This window comes from Mesocricetus auratus, unplaced genomic scaffold (genome assembly GCF_017639785.1).
Source record: "Mesocricetus auratus isolate SY011 unplaced genomic scaffold, BCM_Maur_2.0 Super-Scaffold_100001, whole genome shotgun sequence".
Lineage (NCBI taxonomy): Eukaryota > Metazoa > Chordata > Mammalia > Rodentia > Cricetidae > Mesocricetus > Mesocricetus auratus.
The window spans coordinates 7,079,685-7,088,384 of record NW_024429187.1 but is presented as its reverse complement, the minus strand read 5'-3'; the positions used below and the strand labels follow the sequence as shown (position 1 = coordinate 7,088,384).

Genomic DNA, 8,700 nt, shown 5'->3' with positions numbered 1-8,700 from the left:
CTTGATCCTCCATATGACTATGAATACACATGTGCAAAATATCTCAGCTTTGTGGATAGCAATGCCACTGTTTCAGCTAATTGCTTCACTATTGCTATGGGGAGACAGTATGTGATTGAATGGGCATGATGGTTTGTCGATAAAACTTTATTTAAAAAAAAGTGAACACTGCCCAAGGGTAAGAAAATGAGAAGTGCAAAAGGGAATGCGATTTGTGGGTTGACAAATATCAAGTGACAGCTTGTCCGTAAAACAGGAAGCTGTCTCTCGGTGTGTAAAAGCTTGGGGTAGCTTGAGTTTAAGAGCAAATCCATAATCTCTAAGTGAATAGATTTGACCTGGAGCCCACTCCACAAGTGTTCTATGATCATCAGAGAAGCTTCCTCCTGCAGGAAGTGGGAACAAATACAGAGACCCACAGCCAGCCATCATGCAGAGAATGAGAGGCCTTGGGATGCCCAGCCATAAACAGGGTGTCTCCATCAAATCTCTCCCCTTAGAGTTCAGAGAACCCCAAAGAGAAGGCAGAAAGAGTGTAAGAGCCAGGAGAGCAGGAGGACCCCGGGAAAACAAGGCCCTCAAAATCAACATGATCAAAGCATACATGAACTCGCAAGGCTGAGGCAGCAGGCACAGGTCCTGCACAGGTCTGCACCAAGTCCTCAGCGTGCGTATTAAAGCTTCCAGTTAAGTGTTTCTCTGGGATTCCCGAGTGTGTCATAGAGTAGACCTCTATTCTTTGTGACTTTCACGGGCTCTTTTACTTATGTTTGCTTGTTTTGTCTGTATCCAAGCTGTTATGTTTTGGCCTACTTCACAATATTTATTTTATTATTAAACCTTAGAAGTCTGAGAGTCAGAAAGTGGGTACATCTGGATGGGAAATGAGGTAGGAAGGAACTGAGAGAAGTAGAGGAAGGTGAAATCATAATCAGGATATGTTATGTGGGAAAAAAAAAGCCTTCCAGTAAAGAGAAGCCTTCCCGCCAGCCTGGTTCCAGAGCCGCATCAGTCCCAAATAAACACACAGGAGGCTACATTAATTATGAAGCTGTTGGCCTTGCTTGTTTCTTACTGGCTAGCTCTGCCTTAAGTACTTACCCCATAATTGTTAATATAAGTATTTCTCTTACCAGAGAAATTTCCGGGCTTCCTACTCCATGGCAGTTACATCTCGACTCCCTGTGTTTCTCCTTCCCAGAGTCCTCCTGGACTCCTAGTCCTACCTATCTTGCTTCCCTATTGGCCAACAGTGCTTTATTGACATATACACAGGACTTCCCCAACACCTTTCATTTTTAATAGAAAGGAAAAAAGAAAAACTGATGGAAGCAGTTCCTCAGCTGAGATCCCCTTTCCAAGGTATGTCAAGAAGATAACTAAAACTAATTAGTATAAAATACAAGGCAAAATTCTGAACTGTGTCCTCTATGGAAATGAGAGAGTACAAGTTAAAAAGAAACATAATGGCATTATAAATGAAATTTGTATATGTAGATCATATTAGTTAATGCTTTTTCCAGGCTAAATTTTCTAGATTTCATTACTTAAAAGAGTATAATGGTTTAGTTTTTAATTTTCCTTTCGTAGACAGACATGGTGAAATATTTAAGGGTAAGGGGTACAATGTCTCCAATGTATTTTTAAATATTTCAAGAAAAACATACAAGTGTGAATAAATAAATAGATACAGCAAATAGTAAAGTAAATAGGGCAACACATAGCACATAAATAATAGATGACATAGGGTAAATGGGAACTATGAGTAGGGCCTTGTACTTTTTGGCAATTTGATCATGAGCTTCAAATTCTGTAAAATTATGGGTACTTTAACTGCCCTTCCCCTATAATCAGATTGGTGACTGCCTTAATGGCCATCACAGAGCCTTCATCCAGTAACTGAAAGAAACAGATGCAAAGATCCACAGCTAAGCACTGGGCGCAACTCCTGGAGTCCAGTTGTGGAGAGGGAGGAGCGATAATATGAGCAAAATGGTCAAGACCGTATTGGGGACACCCACAGAAACAGCTGATCTGAGCAAGTGGGAGCTCACTGATTCCAGACTAACATCTGGGGAAGCCACATAAGACTGAACTAGACCCCCTGACTGTGGGTAACAGTTGGGGGCCTTGGGCAGTTTATGGGGCTGCTGGCAGAGGATCCAGTATTTATCCCTAGTACATGAACTGGCTTTTTGGAGCCCATTTCCCATGGAGGGATACCTTGCTCAGCCTAGATACAGGGAGGAGGGCTGTGGTCCTGCCCCAAATGATAGGACAGACTTTGATGATTCCCCTTGTGAGGCCTTACCCTCTCTGAGGAGTGGATGTGGGGGAGGGAGATGGTTGGGAGAATGGGCAGACCAGAGAAAGAGGGAATTGGGTTGGTATGTAAAATAAGATTGTTTCAAAAATAAAAACAACAAAACAACAAAATGTGTACTATGGGGCTTCCAGCTTAGCTCGGTAGTAAAGCACTCACCAATCAAAACCTGAGGCCCTAAGTCAGATCCCAGACACCATTTTATGTGTGCATGTATAAGTGCACACATGAGTGTGCACACACACACACGCACACACACACACGCACACACGCTCATACACACACACACACTCATACACACACACTCACACACACACACGCTCCCCCCCACACACACACTCACACACACACACGCACGCACACACACACACACACACACACACACACACACACACACACACACACACACACTGAAACTATAGGTGAGAGGATTGCCAGGACCAGATCAGCAAGGGCTGCACAAATAGACCTGTCTCAAAAAAGATCAGTTTAAGATCCATCCTGTGGACTAGCAGACTAAATGTTACAAACACAACATTTTTTTTCAGATACAAATATATTTACACAGGATAATTGCACTTTAAAGAATTGAATGAAAAACAAAAATAGGACATAAGCATCATTTACTGAGAAACCATGAAGTAACGCAAAATTAACTAGTGCTAAAGCAAATATATAATCTTAACCGTAAAATACAAATTTAATAATCAGTTACTAGGTGTTGGGACTTGAAAGTGTTAACCTGTTTTTAAGTCTCCTAATCCACAAAGAACTCACACTCAGGTCAAGAAGCATTAATGGGGGAAACTTGGACAAAAGAAGAAAATATTGTCATTGAAGTAAGTGCCTTCTACAGAAAACAAGGTCCAGGCACGATTTCTGTTTAAATATGGCATCTTGAGTAGCTCACAGACTACAGTTAGGTCATTAGACCTAACACAAGGTTCCAGTTAACCGTGAGGGGAAAACAGAGACTTGTGACAGAGAAAAGTTAAGGGCAGGAGAAAGAGGAAGGGAACAGAGTCAGTCTACTGATGTGTCCCCTAAAGTGGTCCATGGGATGCACCTCAGTAGGAAAATCACCTCTTGTCTCTCCTTCATGAAGCCCAGGCACAACAGGAAGAGAAGGAGGGAGAGGGAGAGGGACGGAGGGAACATCAGTGAACTTTTTGCAAGGGACTCTTAGTTCATCTCCCAGCACCCATGGGGCAGCTCACCACCCCTAACTCCAGTTCTGGGGGATCCAGCACCCACTTCTGGCCTCTGTGGGCACTGCATGCGTGTGCTACACACATACAGGCAAAATCTCTCATACAATCGAATCTACATTCACAAGTCAAGTAGAAAAGTTTTTGTCTACCGTAACTTTATTTGCTATTTCTGCTTCACCCATTTCAAAAATCTGGTTTTTGGATCTTACATGTTCTTTACCATTATTTTTCACCCCCTTTTCTTTGGTCCAGCACAGGGAGGACGCTATTCCACACACCAGGTTGTTTGAGGTCCTGTGATGCCAACAACTTTTAAACACAGCTTTTCATTCTCCTATGATGACTTTGTTTAACAAAAGCTCTTCCTTACCCAACTGTCTCTCCTTCAAATCTTAACTTTGTTTCCCATCCAATGACAGTCCTGCTTCAAAGAGGCAGTTTCTGCTTTCATTGCCCCGGGCATATGAAACAAACAGGTTCTCTTGAGTCTAATCAGGAATCAGTTTTCCAGTGAGTGTGGGGTGCATACCTTTGATTCCAGCACTTGGGAGGCAAAGGCAGGCAGATCTCAATAAGGAGGCCAGCCTGCTCTACAGAGCCAATTCCGGGCCAGTAAAAACTATCCAATAAGACTTCGTCTCAAAATTAAATAAAAATAAAACAAATTAATTTTGGAAATACCCTCTTTCTCTGAGCCTTTAAATTGGCAATTCTTTGCCTTTTTCTCATTGATTTGTGCAAACCCGACAAAACCCTCTCCTCATAGCAAACGATTGGATGGCACACTACAGACCTCCATGATATGTTGCCCTTGGACACAGAGGGCAATAAGCTTCACCTTACTCCTAAAAGTCTTCTATCTTCCACACAATTGATTAATCAATGTAAACACATTTTTAAAAAGCTCAAACAGGTGAATGTCTTTCTTCAGTTGGCTTACTCTGAGGATCTAAGGTGTCTTCCTAGTTGTCCTACTTGTCATATGGTGAAAACTACAAATGGCAAGGAATTTGGTAGACCTGTGGCTTAGAGAACAGACTATCTAGACCCTGGCCTTATTTCTTATATTATTTTTTTGAGTCTACCATATTTTGTCTTTGTAATGCTCCCATTGGTATTTTAAGGCACAATTAGAAACAGCTATTTTCCAATCAAATATTATCTAAAAATGCATCGTCATTGTAGACTCTCAAGGATATTTGATGTCAGATATGAGGGGTGAGTGAATAACCCATCACATCCGCCTAAACATGTTTACCAGCATGAACATTAGAGAAATCTCAATATGTCTGTATATTACAGGAAACTGTCATAATTCTAGTTTGTGTAAAAAAAAAAACCAGTGGCCTCAATTGTTTTCCATCTTTATTGCCTCAGAGAGCTAGTGGTTTTAAGCAATAATGATTTCATTTTGATCAACTGTTTTTCACATCTTTCCAATCATGTTTTATATTTTTTTTCCATTTAGCCCATCCAGTAGCAAGCAGTTATGAAGGACTGATTAAGTGGGAGGCTCTGAGGCAGGACTACAGATGCTGAGCCAGAGTGGGACTCTTAATAACGTATGGTGAATTCATGAAGACAGATGACAAAATAAACCTTTACACCGAGTTCCAGAAATCTTTTCTGAATGTATGCATATGGTGAAAACAAATATAAAGTAGCAAGATCAAGGTTTTCTTTTTATCAACAACTTAGATTAACATTATAAACATTGTGTTGAAGGCTGACTTTCTTGTTTAATTCCAATCAACTTGATTCCTATTTAATAAAAATCCATTGTGAGCAAAACATTCCATTTATTCCTGTGTGAAATGAAAAGAAAAATTAGACAAAATATGAATTCTCAAGGTGTTTAGTCTAGTAGACAACACAGGATATAATTACCTTACAATAAAGCACACAGAATTTTACAGAAGTCCAGGAACTGAGAAGACCAATAACATGATAAATGACCCTCAGCTAAGTAGTTTAATTTTTTTGAATAGGACACTAATTATTAACATTTCCCAAGAAGCTTCTAGAATTTAGTCACCATAAAGGATGCTTTTTGTACCTAGTCACTAACAGTTGGCCTGATCTTCATAGGTTCAGGGGCCTAACCAAAAGAGAAAAATGTGTTTGAACTTTGATTGGAATCCTTCTACCCATTTATTGGATTGGAATACCAGAGTCAGGGTTCAGGATAATAAAATTAATCAGTGTAAATACATTGAAAGTCAAGTACTTTAGAGAAATAAAGACAGAACAGACCATGCTCAGTCCTGAACAGTTCTCTCGCTATTGGACTGTGTAGCAGACCTGGCTCTTGGCCACACACAAATGTAAACTTTCCTAGCACAATCCAGACTCACAGAAGAGTAGTCAGTGGATTATAAATCAAGTGTCGTGTCTTTTACATTGTATACATCCGACCTCCAAAGAATGCAACCAAGATAAACACATTAAATTTTGCTTCTGAAATATGAAGAGATAACAAGTGTTTTGTTTTTTGTCTTGTTTTGTTTTGTTTTTAAGGATCAGAATAAATGTTGGCCTGGATTCCCTGTAGCCAAAAAATATGATTTCTTTTATTCTATAGATACAAACTTTAAAAAGTTGTTCAGGAAATAGCTGGGTCATGACATTCTTCTCTTAGTTGGTTTTCCATCAAAACAAGTTCATTGCTACATCTATAGAATTGTGAAAATTCACAAATATTTTAGTAGGCCATTTTGAATACTGATAACCTTTCAAAGTCTTTATTTTATTGTGCAGTGGTGTTGTTTAGGATAAGAGCAGTTTGCTTAATGGAGTGACTCAGAGGCATCTCAAGCCCACCAGGAAGACTATGAGGTTCTGCCTTTCATTCTTATAAGCCAAAGTAGTGCTTATCACCATAATCAGCCTCTCTTCTTAAACACATTCCCCAGGCCTAGATCCTATAAATAAGATCTGAGCTGTATTTTCCTCTCAAATTATTTTCCATTGTCCTTTTAAATAAACGTGCATGTGTGTATGTATGTATATGTGCGTGCATGTATGTATGTGCATGTGTGGACATATATGTGTATATGTATATGTGTGTGCATGTGTACATGTTTGTATGTACTGTATATATGTGTATGCATGTTTGTGTATATATATATGTGTATGTGTGTTTTTTGTATGTGTATATGTGTGGATGGATGAATAGATGGATGGATGTGTGTATGGACGAATGAATATCTATCCCATGGGAGGGGTGTCATGAATTAAAGGTACATCTGATTGCTTAATAGTTCGATGAGTCATATGGGGGCATGGAAAATGTGTCTTATTTCTCAGCTCCTTGGAGACACACAGGGAGAGAGAGAACGGACACTTTGCTGAGGGAAGTAATTTCATTTTAAAGTGATGAACATTTTCTTTCTAATGGCTGCTAACAGAATGGTGTTTATTGTGTCTCACATTCTGCAGAAATAACCCCCAGATAAAATATAAATACATCGTGGGGCTTCCTTTCTCTCTTTTTCTCTTATTATTGAGACGTCAACCACTGGACTACGAGTTTTCGCTTACTGCCTCTTTGAATTAAGACACTGCCTCACCATTTCGACTTTCCAAGGCCTGCCAACACCTTTGCCACTCCTTAAATTTGTTCATAAAATGTCAAAGGTATAAAATATAAATAAAAAATAAAAACGCTACTGCAAAATTATTCCGTTCTTATGAGGATAAATGTAAGGTTTTTTTTTCAATAGTTGGACTTTGCTCTCTTAAGAAGTCTTGCTTGTTCATATAGTGAGCTTCTCAACTCAAGCACCAGTCATATGGAAGATAAATTTGTTTGATCCATCACTGCAGCTCTGGTTACTGTACCTATTTTTATGCCACACACTGGTATGTGTGAGATGGCAACAGAATATTTGGAATTTATTTTTGGAAAAAAAAATTATAAAGTAGATAGGATTGGAACAGACCTTAAACCCGTTACGCTTTTAAGCAACCCACCTAGTATGAACCTACTCTGCCCAAGGACGTCTGAGTGCATGTTGGTGAATCGCTGCCGAGGGCAGGAGTGGACAAATGCTGAAGCAGCTTCTGGAGTTATTGGGGAATTTCTCCTGAGCATTCCAAAGCCATTTAAAACAGTGAGCAGGACCCGACGCTGCAGGCTTCAAAGTGCTATTTCAAGGCCCTCCAAAAAGCAAATAACTAAAACTCTTCCTCAGGATACTTGCTCACATTTAAAAGAAAGAGTGGTCTGGGTCCTGGAAAAATTGACTCCATGTATGCCTTCCATATTGGAAAGTGAAAGAGAAGTCCAGTCCCTTGTGAGGAGGAAACTACAAGGAGCCAAGGCGAACTGCCTAACATGCACCTACCAAAGAGACAGTGGGAAGGGTTGGAGGAGATGCAACAGTGGCCCACTTGAAAAATGAGTTTCCTAAAAACTCTGTTTGCCTTGTGGTCGTAACCTTTTATTCATTACAGCCTTCAAATTCGGTGGGGGAAGCAGGGGCAGTTCTGCACCTTAGTCCTTTGGGGATTTCAAAAGGAAAAAGAAAAAAAGTGAATGTAGCTATGAACTCTGCTCATCTTCAAACTAATGGGCTCTCCCCTCCCTCCCCGTAGTACCCCCCCAGCACCCTTTGTCCACTTTTATGAATTAAAACAAGCACACACACTTGCACACACAGGGAATCCTGCCATTAATTAAAGGACTTGTCAGCCCCAATCCCAGATCCTTACAGTGCAGGAAATGTGCCTCCTTTTAAGTGCAAAACCATAACATTACCATTTCCCCAAGTGCGCTCTGTTTTAGGCTGCTTTCCTAATTAGAGGGATGCTAACAGCCGCGCTGATTGGCATTATAAAAGCACTAGTTTGGCTTCGTCTGTCCCAGGTGTGCTGTGTAATTTTTTTCTTCTCACCGGTTCAGAGCGGCACCTCTCTCCTTCATTGTTCCTTAAAGTTTTCATCTGAGGAATTAATACAGATAAAAAGACATGAGAAAGGAAGCGGCCGTGCCAGGGTTCATCACCCAAACCTTTTATCAAAAGTACAAACTATACAAGTTAGAGGATTTTTTTTACCCTTTTGTTTCTGAGGGTTAAGGGAGTGGGAGGGGATGGTGTGTGGAGAGGAGAGGAGAGGAGAGGCTGGGGGAGAAACACCGCTCTGTCAATGGTCTGAATGCACCAT

The 8,700-nt window shown here is 40.4% G+C and overlaps 1 long non-coding RNA gene across 1 annotated transcript in view; it reads right to left on the bottom strand.

Moving 5' to 3' along the window:
* Positions 1-4,886: 4,886 nt before the first annotated feature.
* LOC106021373 overlaps positions 4,887-8,700 on the bottom strand; it is a 7,810-nt gene continuing 3,996 nt past the window's right edge. Inside the window, exons 2-3 of the long non-coding RNA XR_005876587.1 lie at positions 8,430-8,477; positions 4,887-5,339 (exon numbers count right to left, since the gene is read on the bottom strand). This is a non-coding gene — a long non-coding RNA (uncharacterized LOC106021373). The remainder of the gene's footprint in view (positions 5,340-8,429; positions 8,478-8,700) is intronic.